The sequence below is a fragment of the Salmo salar genome, chromosome 19 (genome assembly GCF_965601325.2).
Source record: "Salmo salar chromosome 19, fSalSal1, whole genome shotgun sequence".
NCBI classification, from domain to species: Eukaryota; Metazoa; Chordata; class Actinopteri; order Salmoniformes; family Salmonidae; genus Salmo; species Salmo salar.
In genome coordinates, this window is record NC_138309.1 from 40495427 (window position 1) to 40507912 (window position 12486).

At 47.8% G+C, this 12486-nt stretch overlaps 1 protein-coding gene across 1 annotated transcript in view; it reads left to right on the forward strand.

Moving 5' to 3' along the window:
• The first annotated feature begins 4423 nt into the window (after positions 1-4423).
• tasp1 (taspase, threonine aspartase, 1) overlaps positions 4424-12486 on the forward strand; it is a 37536-nt gene continuing 29473 nt past the window's right edge. The window contains exon 1 of the mRNA XM_014157885.3: positions 4424-7181. The gene's annotated coding sequence lies outside the window, so the exon portion shown is untranslated. The remainder of the gene's footprint in view (positions 7182-12486) is intronic.

Here is a 12486-nt window from a genome sequence, read left to right on the forward strand (position 1 = left end):
ATCGAGCGAAGGATGGAGAGAGAGCGAGAGAGCGAGCGAAGGATGGAGAGAGAGCGAGAGAGCGAGCGAAGGATGGAGAGAGAGAGAGCGAGCGAAGGATGGAGAGAGAGAGCGAGCGAAGGATGGAGAGAGAGAGCGAGCGAAGGATGGAGAGAGAGAGCGAGCGAAGGATGGAGAGAGAGAGAGAGAGCGAGCGAAGGATGGAGAGAGAGAGAGAGAGCGAGCGAAGGATGGAGAGAGAGAGAGAGAGCGAGCGAAGGATGGAGAGAGAGAGAGCGAGCGAAGGATGGATGGAGAGAGAGAGAGCGAGCGAAGGATGGAGGGGGAGAGCGAGCGAAGGATGGAGGGGGAGAGAGCGAAGGATGGAGAGAGAGAGAGAGAGAGCGAGCGAAGGATGGAGAGAGAGAGAGAGAGAGAGAGCGAGCGAAGGATGGAGAGAGAGAGAGCGAGCGAAGGATAGAGAGAGAGAGAGAGAGAGCGAAGGATAGAGAGAGAGAGAGAGCGAAGGATAGAGAGAGAGAGTGCGAAGGATGGAGAGAGAGAGAAAGAGAGAGCGAAGGATGAAGAGAGAGAGAGAGAAAGAGCGAGCGAAGGATGGAGAGAGAGAGAGCGAAGGATGGAGAGAGAGAGAGAGTGAGCGAAGGATGGAGAGAGAGCGAGCGAAGGATGGAGAGAGAGCGAGCGAAGGATGGAGAGAGAGAGCGAGCGAAGGATGGAGAGAGAGAGCGAGCGAAGGATGGAGAGAGAGAGCGAGCGAAGGATGGAGAGAGAGAGCGAGCGAAGGATGGAGAGAGAGAGCGAGCGAAGGATGGAGAGAGAGAGCGAGCGAAGGATGGAGAGAGAGAGCGAGCGAAGGATGGAGAGAGAGAGAGAGAGAGCGAGCGAAGGATGGAGAGAGAGAGAGAGAGAGCGAGCGAAGGATGGAGAGAGAGAGAGAGAGAGCGAGCGAAGGATGGAGAGAGAGAGAGCGAGCGAGCGAAGGAGAGAGAGAGAGAGCGAAGGATGGAGAGAGAGAGAGAGAGCGAGCGAAGGATGGAGAGAGAGAGAGCGAGCGAAGGATGGAGAGAGAGAGAGAGTGAGCGAGCGAAGGATGGAGAGAGAGAGAAAGCGAGCGAAGGATGGAGAGAGAGAGAGCGAGCGAGCGAAGGATGGAGAGAGAGAGAGCGAGCGAAGGATGGAGAGAGAGAGAGCGAGCGAAGGATGGAGAGAGAGAGAGACTGAGCGAGCGAAGGATGGAGAGAGAGAGAAAGCGAGCGAAGGATGGAGAGAGAGAGAGCGAGCGAGCGAAGGATGGAGAGAGAGAGAGCGAGCGAAGGATGGAGAGAGAGAGCGAGCGAAGGATGGAGAGAGAGAGAGAGCGAAGGATGGAGAGAGAGAGAGAGAGCGAAGGATGGAGAGAGAGAGAAAGCGAGCGAAGGATGGAGAGAGAGAGAGCGAGCGAGCGAAGGATGGAGAGAGAGAGAGCGAGCGAAGGATGGAGAGAGAGAGAGCGAGCGAAGGATGGAGAGAGAGAGAGACTGAGCGAGCGAAGGATGGAGAGAGAGAGAAAGCGAGCGAAGGATGGAGAGAGAGAGAGCGAGCGAGCGAAGGATGGAGAGAGAGAGAGCGAGCGAAGGATGGAGAGAGAGAGCGAGCGAAGGATGGAGAGAGAGAGAGAGCGAAGGATGGAGAGAGAGAGAGAGAGCGAAGGATAGAGAGAGAGAGCGAAGGATGGAGAGAGAGAGAGAGCGAGCGAAGGATGGAGAGAGAGAGAGAGAGAGCGAGCGAAGGATGGAGAGAGAGAGAGAGAGAGCGAGCGAAGGATGGAGAGAGAGAGAGAGAGAGCGAGCGAAGGATGGAGAGAGAGAGAGAGAGCGAGCGAAGGATGGAGAGAGAGAGAGAGAGCGAGCGAAGGATGGAGAGAGAGAGCGAGCGAAGGATAGAGAGAGAGAGCGAGCGAAGGATAGAGAGAGAGAGCGAGCGAAGGATAGAGAGAGAGAGCGAAGGATAGAGAGAGAGAGAGCGAAGGATGGAGAGAGAGAGAGAGCGAGCGAAGGATGGAGAGAGAGAGAGAGCGAGCGAAGGATGGAGAGAGAGAGAGAGCGAGCGAAGGATGGAGAGAGAGAGAGCGAGCGAAGGATGGAGAGAGAGAGAGAGAGCGAAGGATAGAGAGAGAGAGAGAGCGAAGGATAGAGAGAGAGAGAGAGCGAAGGATAGAGAGAGCGAGCGAAGGATAGAGAGAGAGCGAGCGAAGGATAGAGAGAGAGAGCGAAGGATAGAGAGAGAGAGAGAGAGAGAGAGAGAGAGAGAGCGAAGGATAGAGAGAGAGAGAGAGCGAAGGATAGAGAGAGAGAGTGCGAAGGATGGAGAGAGAGAGAGAGAAAGAGAGAGCGAAGGATGGAGAGAGAGAGAGAGAAAGAGCGAGCGAAGGATGGAGAGAGAGAGAGAGCGAGCGAAGGATGGAGAGAGAGAGAGAGCGAGCGAAGGATGGAGAGAGAGAGAGAGCGAGCGAAGGATGGAGAGAGAGAGAGCGAGCGAAGGATGGAGAGAGAGAGCGAGCGAAGGATGGAGAGAGAGAGCGAGCGAAGGATGGAGAGAGAGAGAGCGAGCGAAGGATGGAGAGAGAGAGAGCGAGCGAAGGATGGAGAGAGAGAGAGAGCGAGCGAAGGATGGAGAGAGAGAGAGAGCGAAGGATAGAGAGAGCGAGCGAAGGATAGAGAGAGAGCGAGCGAAGGATAGAGAGAGAGAGCGAAGGATAGAGAGAGAGAGAGAGAGAGAGCGAAGGATAGAGAGAGAGAGAGAGCGAAGGATAGAGAGAGAGAGTGCGAAGGATGGAGAGAGAGAGAGAAAGAGAGAGCGAAGGATGAAGAGAGAGAGAGAGAAAGAGCGAGCGAAGGATGGAGAGAGAGAGAGCGAAGGATGGAGAGAGAGAGAGAGCGAGCGAAGGATGGAGAGAGAGCGAGCGAAGGATGGAGAGAGAGCGAGCGAAGGATGGAGAGAGAGCGAGCGAAGGATGGAGAGAGAGCGAGCGAAGGATGGAGAGAGAGAGCGAGCGAAGGATGGAGAGAGAGAGAGCGAAGGATGGAGAGAGAGAGAGAGCGAAGGATGGAGAGAGAGAGCGAGCGAAGGATGGAGAGAGAGAGAGAGAGAGCGAGCGAAGGATGGAGAGAGAGAGAGAGAGAGCGAGCGAAGGATGGAGAGAGAGAGAGCGAGCGAAGGATGGAGAGAGAGAGAGAGAGCGAAGGATGGAGAGAGAGAGAGCGAAGGATGGAGAGAGAGAGAGAGCGAGCGAAGGATGGAGAGAGAGAGAGAGCGAGCGAAGGATGGAGAGAGAGCGAGCGAAGGATGGAGAGAGAGAGCGAGCGATGGAGAGAGAGAGAGCGAGCGAAGGATGGAGAGAGAGCGAGCGAAGGATGGAGAGAGAGAGCGAGCGAAGGATGGAGAGAGAGAGAGAGCGAAGGATGGAGAGAGAGAGAGAGCGAAGGATGGAGAGAGAGAGAGAGAGCGAAGGATGGAGAGAGAGAGAGCGAGCGAAGGATGGAGAGAGAGAGAGAGAGAGAGCGAAGGATGGAGAGAGAGAGAGAGAGCGAAGGATGGAGAGAGAGACAGAGCGAGCGAAGGATGGAGAGAGAGAGAGAGAGAGCGAGCGAAGGATGGAGAGAGAGAGAGAGAGAGCGAGCGAAGGATGGAGAGAGAGAGAGAGAGAGAGCGAGCGAAGGATGGAGAGAGAGAGCGAGCGAAGGATAGAGAGAGAGAGCGAGCGAAGGATAGAGAGAGAGAGCGAGCGAAGGATAGAGAGAGAGAGCGAAGGATAGAGAGAGAGAGAGCGAAGGATGGAGAGAGAGAGAGAGCGAGCGAAGGATGGAGAGAGAGAGAGAGCGAGCGAAGGATGGAGAGAGAGCGAGCGAAGGATGGAGAGAGAGAGAGCGAGCGAAGGATGGAGAGAGAGAGCGAGCGAAGGATGGAGAGAGAGAGCGAGCGAAGGATGGAGAGAGAGAGCGAGCGAAGGATGGAGAGAGAGAGCGAGCGAAGGATGGAGAGAGAGAGAGAGAGCGAGCGAAGGATGGAGAGAGAGAGAGCGAGCGAAGGATGGAGAGAGAGCGAGAGAGCGAGCGAAGGATGGAGAGAGAGAGAGAGATCGAGCGAAGGATGGAGAGAGAGCGAGAGAGCGAGCGAAGGATGGAGAGAGAGCGAGAGAGCGAGCGAAGGATGGAGAGAGAGCGAGAGAGCGAGCGAAGGATGGAGAGAGAGAGAGCGAGCGAAGGATGGAGAGAGAGAGCGAGCGAAGGATGGAGAGAGAGAGAGAGAGCGAAGGATGGAGAGAGAGAGAGAGAGCGAGCGAAGGATGGAGAGAGAGAGAGAGAGCGAGCGAAGGATGGAGAGAGAGAGAGAGAGCGAGCGAAGGATGGAGAGAGAGAGAGCGAGCGAAGGATGGAGGGGGAGAGCGAGCGAAGGATGGAGGGAGAGAGCGAGCGAAGGATGGAGGGGGAGAGCGAGCGAAGGATGGAGGGGGAGAGAGCGAAGGATGGAGAGAGAGAGAGAGAGCGAGCGAAGGATGGAGAGAGAGAGAGAGAGAGAGCGAGCGAAGGATGGAGAGAGAGAGAGAGAGCGAAGGATAGAGAGAGAGAGCGAGCGAAGGATAGAGAGAGAGCGAAGGATAGAGAGAGAGAGAGAGAGAGCGAAGGATGGAGAGAGAGAGAGAGAGAGCGAAGGATGGAGAGAGAGAGAGAGCGAGCGAAGGATGGAGAGAGAGAGAGAGCGAGCGAAGGATGGAGAGAGAGAGAGCGAGCGAAGGATGGAGAGAGAGCGAGCGAAGGATGGAGAGAGAGAGCGAGCGAAGGATGGAGAGAGAGAGCGAGCGAAGGATGGAGAGAGAGAGAGAGAGCGAGCGAAGGATGGAGAGAGAGAGAGCGAGCGAAGGATGGAGAGAGAGCGAGAGAGCGAGCGAAGGATGGAGAGAGAGAGAGAGATCGAGCGAAGGATGGAGAGAGAGCGAGAGAGCGAGCGAAGGATGGAGAGAGAGCGAGAGAGCGAGCGAAGGATGGAGAGAGAGCGAGAGAGCGAGCGAAGGATGGAGAGAGAGAGAGCGAGCGAAGGATGGAGAGAGAGAGCGAGCGAAGGATGGAGAGAGAGAGAGAGAGCGAAGGATGGAGAGAGAGAGAGAGAGCGAGCGAAGGATGGAGAGAGAGAGAGAGAGCGAGCGAAGGATGGAGAGAGAGAGAGAGAGCGAGCGAAGGATGGAGAGAGAGAGAGCGAGCGAAGGATGGAGGGGGAGAGCGAGCGAAGGATGGAGGGAGAGAGCGAGCGAAGGATGGAGGGGGAGAGCGAGCGAAGGATGGAGGGGGAGAGAGCGAAGGATGGAGAGAGAGAGAGAGAGCGAGCGAAGGATGGAGAGAGAGAGAGAGAGAGAGCGAGCGAAGGATGGAGAGAGAGAGAGAGAGCGAAGGATAGAGAGAGAGAGCGAGCGAAGGATAGAGAGAGAGCGAAGGATAGAGAGAGAGAGAGAGAGAGCGAAGGATGGAGAGAGAGAGAGAGAGAGCGAAGGATGGAGAGAGAGAGAGAGCGAGCGAAGGATGGAGAGAGAGAGAGAGCGAGCGAAGGATGGAGAGAGAGAGAGCGAGCGAAGGATGGAGAGAGAGCGAGAGAGCGAGCGAAGGATGGAGAGAGAGAGATCGAGCGAAGGATGGAGAGAGAGAGCGAGCGAAGGATGGAGAGAGAGAGAGCGAGCGAAGGATGGAGAGAGAGAGAGAGAGCGAAGGATGGAGAGAGAGAGAGAGAGCGAAGGATGGAGAGAGAGAGAGAGAGCGAGCGAAGGATGGAGAGAGAGAGAGAGAGCGAGCGAAGGATGGAGAGAGAGAGAGAGAGCGAGCGAAGGATGGAGAGAGAGAGAGAGAGCGAGCGAAGGATGGAGAGAGAGAGAGAGAGCGAGCGAAGGATGGAGAGAGAGCGAGCGAAGGATGGAGGGGGAGAGAGCGAAGGATGGAGAGAGAGAGAGAGAGCGAAGGATGGAGAGGGAGAGAGAGAGCGAAGGATGGAGGGAGAGAGAAAGCGCAAAGGATAGAGTGAGAGAGAGACAGTGAGGAGGCAGTGTTTCCCCTAGGATTTTTATTTTCAGCAGCGGCGGCAAATGTACAGGATTTTTTATTTTATGAAATGACTGAGAGGGTCACTTCTGGTGACTTTTTAAAAAGACATTCTCCTCCAAAATGCAGAAATCTCATTATGTTGACACCATCTGAAATATAACTGATGAGCACCACTGGACTGCAGGGTGATGAGGTGGCTGTACTCTCCTGGTTCTCATTCACACCACTGGACTGTAGGGTGATGATGAGGTGGCTGTACTCTCCTGGTTCTCATTCACACCACTGGACTGTAGGGTGATGATGAGGTGGCTGTTGGCTCATGGCCTGGTCTGTTTGTTACAAATATAAGTTGTAACTTGTCACTCTGATCTTAAAGGGATAGTGTGAGATTTTGACAATTAAGCCCTTTTTCTAACTACCCAAAGTCAAATGAACTATTTTGGATGTCTTTGCATGCAGTTTGAATTGAAGTTGAAGTTAGTTTTGCGAGCCTTTATTATCTAGCGTTTGCTCAATGACAGGAAGTCTACGGGGAACAGCGTACTAGTTAGCAATTGCAGTAACGCTAGTCCGTAACTTCCATAATTTGCAAAATCTCGCACTGTCCATTTAAAAGCGCATCTCTGCAGAAATATGTGGGCCACCACTGCTAAATGAATATAGGGGAAATGCTGCAGGAAGAGAGAGAACCAACAAGTCCCATAGCAGACAGGGGTTCAGCCAATTGAAAGGTCATGCTTTTATTGGAGTCTCAGACCAGACAGGGGTTCAGCCAATGAAAAGTCATGCTTTTATACGAGTCTCAGACCAGACAGGGTTCAGCCAATGAAAGGTCATGCTTTTATAGGAGTCAATGAGAGTTCTATTGGCGTAGTAACGGGATACAGAATCAATTACTATGTGATATTATGAGAACAAGATTTGGTGTTTTCCTGCACTATTACTTAGACTTGATGATGGTAGAATGTTGTGATTAGAGGGAAGGAGGGTATAGCTTTAAATATGACAAGAGGAAAAACGTACCAGCTGTAGTCAGGAAATGACACAGAGACAGAGACAGCTGCCACCCCACAGACAGACTGACTGACTGATGTGGGTAGATTTTGGCATTAGCGGGTAAGAATGTCTATTTCACCAGGTCACGTTGGCATTTGGGAACAGGTTATTTTTTAAATTTTTTCAAAGCCCAAATGTAAGAAGTTCATCGAATGAACCTTGAAAGGTGTTTTTTGGCCAGTTACATCGTGTTTTTCAAGCGCTAGTTGGTTGTTCAATGTTAGTTGAAGCTGAAACGTTCTGCTGGTAGAGACATTATCATGTCTGACAGACATGTGTATATATTATTTATTATCAACGTCCGTTGTTTAAAAGATTCGGGTCACAAAAAAACTGAATTTGAGCAATATACCACGTAACTTCTTACTAGTCATACATTTATATATATTTTTTTAAACATTAGAAAGTGCTAGATGCGTCACTGCAGATAACTGGTTAGAATCCAGGCTTTTGTTGTGAGTTCAGGAGGTTTTTCCATCAATACCAGGTGCTTTGTCTTTCTTCTCTTCATATTTAAAAGAGCAGCTTTCATTTCAGATTAAGTGACAGGTTCCTCTAATACAGCTGTTTCTTCTTGATAGAGTTTGAGCAACGTAAGGTTCTCCAGGAACTGCCGACAAGCAGAAGTATCAAAGCCATGTGAGGAACTGTATTCAATCTGAATAATATGCTCTAACCGTTGTATTCATATCTGTAGGATCAGAGATCAGTGCCTTGGTAGGAGATCTGACCAAGATCAGCTGATCTTGTTTCAGCATGTTTAAGCTGCAGCACCAGGAAATGGCTAGGCCTACCCTTTCGAAAATGTTTATTTTTGTCTCACCCTCTAAATTGTTTTTTATTTTTGGCGCACCCTCTTGCATAATGAATTATGCTCTACGTCTCAACAGGTCATTAAGTTCCAGTCTATTTGTTTTTAGCTCAATTTCTTTCACTGTTAAATAGTTGTTTTTTAAGAGAGTCTTCCAGCATTTTACAATAATTTTCCAATTTACTGATCTGAAGTCTTAATTTCTGTAAATTAGAGGAACAATGTGTTGTTTCCTCTTAGGAAACCTTTTTCAGCTAACCATGCCCTAGTTGAGTCCTCCACTGAGTGCTGATTTATTTAAAAATATATATATATTTTAAATTGGATCTAAACTGAGAGATGAAGTCAGAGTTGTGTAGTAAAATATTATTAAACCTCCATCTCATTGCACTCTTTTCATTGGGGAAGAGTTACAAGAATGGGATTATGATCAGATAGAATGGCCAGTGATGTTTTTAAAAAGTTCCATGTTACCTGTAATATCAGTAGATGTTTAAACATAGTCAATTCTCGAGAAAGTCTTACATCTAGCAGTAAAGTGTGTATAGTCATCTCCGACGGTCATTCAAATTTAAGGTCTTTAAGAAATGAACTAAGTACATTGGAAGCATTCACTTGTGATGAGCTATGAGAAGGTCCAGATATATCTAGCATAGAGCTATGAGAAGGTCCAGATCTATCTAGCATAGATCTATGAGAAGGTCCAGATCTATCTAGCTTACAATCAATAATGGCATTCATGTCAGTTCCAATAATACGAGCATAATCTGATAAATGGATCAGGCTTCTGGTAATTTTTTTTTGGGGGGGTGCATAAATTGATACAAATGTTGTTTCCTTCCATACAGAGTGGAACCTACTGTGCCTTGGGAAAGTAATCAGACCCCTTGACGTTTTCCACATTTTGTTACGTTACAGCTTTATTCTAAAATGGATTAAATCATGTTTTACCCCCCTCAATCTATACACAATACCCCATAATGACAAAACAAAAACATGTTTTTAGATTTTTGGGGCAAATTTATAAAAATAAAAAAAATACTAAACTGAAATCACATTTATGTAAGTTTTCAGACCTTTTACTCAGTACTTTGTTGAAGCGCCTTTGGCAGCGATTACAGCCGCGAGTCTTCTTGGGTATGACTCTACAAGCTTGGCACACCTGTATTTGGGAAGTTTCTACCATTCTTCTCTGCAGATCCTCTAAAGCTCTGTCAGGTTGAATGGGAAGCGTTGCCGCACAGCTATTTTCAGGTCTCTCCAGAGATGTTAGATAGGGATCACATCTGGCCTCTGGCTGGGCCACTCAAGGACATTCAGAGACTTGTCCCAAAGCCACTCCTGCATTGTCTTGACTGTGTGCTTAGGGTTGTTGTCCTGTTTGAAGGTGAACCTTCACCGCAGTCTAAGGTCCTGAGCACTCTGAAACAGGTTTTCATTAAGGATCTGTATGTACTTTACTCCTTTCATCTTTCCCTCGATCCTGACTAGTCTCCAAGTCCCTGCCGCTGAAAAACATCCCCACAGCATAATGCTGCCACCACCATGCTTCACCGTAGGGATGGTGCCAGGTTTCCTCCCAACGTGACACTTGGCATTCAGGCCAAAGTGTTCGATCTTGGTTTCATCAGACCAGAGAATCTTGTTTATCATGGTCAGAGTCCTTTTGGAAAATTCCAAGTGGGCCGTCATGTGCCTTTTACTGATGAGTGGCTTCTGTCTGGCCACTCTACCTCAAAGGCCTGATTTGGTGGAGTGCTGCAGAGATGGTTGTTCTTCTGGAACGTTCTCCCATCTCCACAGAGCAACTCTGGAGCGCTGTCAGAGTGACCCTGAACGTGGCCCTTCTCCCCCAATTGCTCAGTTTGGCTGGGCGGCCAGCTCTAGGAAGAGTCTTGGTGGTTCCAAACTTCTTCCATTTTAAGAATGATGCAGGCCACTGTGTTCTTGGGGACCTTCAATGCTGCAGACATTTTTTGGTACCCTTCCCCAGATCTGTGCCTCGACACAATCCTATCTCGGAGCTCTACGGACAATTCCTTCAACCTCATGGCTTGGCTTTTGCTCTGACATGCACTGTCAACTGTGGGACCTTAAATAGACAGGTGTGTGCCTTTCCAAATCATGTCCAATCAATTGATTTTACCACAGGTGGACTCCAATCAAGTTGTAGAAACATCTCAAGGATGATCGATGGAAACAGGATGCACCTGAGCTCAATTTAGAGTCTCATAGCAAAGGATCTGAATACTTATGTAAATAAGGTGTTTGTTTTATATTTTTAATACATTTGCAAACATTTCCAAAAACCTGTTTTGACTTTGTCATCATGTGATATTTTGTGTAGATTGATGAGGATTTGTTTTCTCCATTTTAGAATAAGGCTGTAACGTAACAAAATGTGGAAAAAAAAGTCAAGGTGTCTGAATACTTTCCGAATGCACTGTATTTAACTAGATCTGCCCAGTTTTTCATTTCCAGATTGGGTTTATGTAGAATAAGCACCCCTTTAGATTTAGAAGCAGGAAGCAGCTGCCAGTTTGTAGTTGTTTTGAAGTCTGTTTTGAAGTCCCCCTCTAAAAGATGTCTCTTGCAATAGAGCAATGTCAACTTGATTTCTCCGTAATAAGTCAAGACATTTAATTAGCTTATTTTGCTCATTGGAGCCCCTCTGATAACAGGAAATGGTCAATAAATTAACCATGAGCCATCTGTATTGATGTGAATACCAGTTTGATAAAAAGGAGGGGAAAGTAACTAGCTGTAAAGTTACTATTCAGTTGCCAACTAAATAATTGTAAACCAGATATTACAGAAAAAACAAACAGTGAACATTTAAATGGTTTGATCAAGTTTTATATAAAATTACAGAAGCCTTTAGATTGCCTTTCCACCCCAATATCCCTGTAAAATATATAAAAAACAATTGAAACAAAGAAATCCTCCCTGACAGGTTAGGACAGAACAGTCCTCCCTCTCCAACTCAATGTTAGATCCGTGACTGAACGCTGAAGTGTCTATCACTAAAACCCTCCCAATAACCCTGAATGTCTCACTCCATTTCCTAAATATCTTGTATTAACTGACACAATGAGGATATGAGAACGGAAAGACATGATCTGTTGACTTTAGCCTAAATGTAGCACAAACATGGAGAACATTTTTATTATTATTATATTTTTTTTTAATCATGGTGATCCAAAAATTAGATTTTCTCATCCCTGGCTGTAGTGACACAGAGAGAATAAACAGAAGACTGTGGGAGAATTTTTCTGATCTGGTGTGAGAACCCCCCCCCAATTTGAGGACGATCCTGATGAGAAATTGTAAGAGTTGCCAGCTACAGTATTCTACTATCTCACATACATGCTTTTTTTTTAAAACTCTGTAATGCCTTGCATCCACCGGATCAATATGTGGTGATTTTGTATCTTTTTTCATTTTTTTTACCCGTATCTTTTTACCAAATAATCTGCTGAATTTGAATAATTGTTTATGTTCCTTAGGGCTCACTCGGCGCAAACATCACAATAGAAGATCACAGAAACCCTCTTAATTTTTGTAGTGTAAAGATGGGAGGGGACACCCTGAGGCAGTAGGTCTGTCACAAGAATAAAGAAACCCGTCTCTTTCATATCCTGTCTTTTCCAGAGCCAACAAAGCAACGGCGTGCGTGTTTAATGTATTTATACAATGTATATGTGCATGCCTAGTCTCTGTGTAGGAATAGATCTTACAGTATACCCTCTAAAAGCTGTTTTTATCGTGGAAAAAGAACCATAAAAAAAAACACCACCATTCATGTTGCTGTCGCGGGGTATAAAGGATGTTTCTGAATAGCTGCTTCTGTATTGTCATCCTCTTTCCTTTAAGATGAGAGGCTAGAAGCTGGTTGGTTGACTTCTCTTTAGCTTGTGGCAAACATTAACTCTTTTGATACTGTTCGTAGTTCCTTCAGCCAAGTGCTTTTCAGCTGTGTTAGAGGCTGATTTGGTCCGACAGGCTGTAGTTAGGGGTCATGTCTATTTGGTCCGAGAGGCTGAAGTTAGGGGTCATGTCTATTTGGTGTGAGAGGCTGAAGTTAGGGGTCATGTCTATTTGGTCCGACAGGCTGAAGTTTGGGGTCATGTCTATTTGGGCCACAGAGAGAAGTCTCTCAGCTTGCATGCATACGCAAACAAGATACAAACAGGATAAAAACACTCACACACTCAGCAGCATCAGAGCAGTGGAGTGTTGAGTGGTGTCTTCAAGGTCCAGTATAGTCTGTTTTGGTGGGATGGAGTTTTGGCCTGCCTGGTGACATCAAAGGCGGTAAATTAGTTAATAGACCAATAAGAAAGAGTTCCAAACCTAGGGTTGCACATTTTTGGGGAATATTCAGAGGTGGAAACTTTCCATGGGAATTAACGGGAATATATGGGAATTAACGGAATTATATGCAAATTAATATTAATACCATTTAAATGTAGATGTTTTTTGCGTTGGATATATTTACCATATCATATGGAGACAGAAACATTAACCTTTTACCTTATCATAAGTAGACATAAT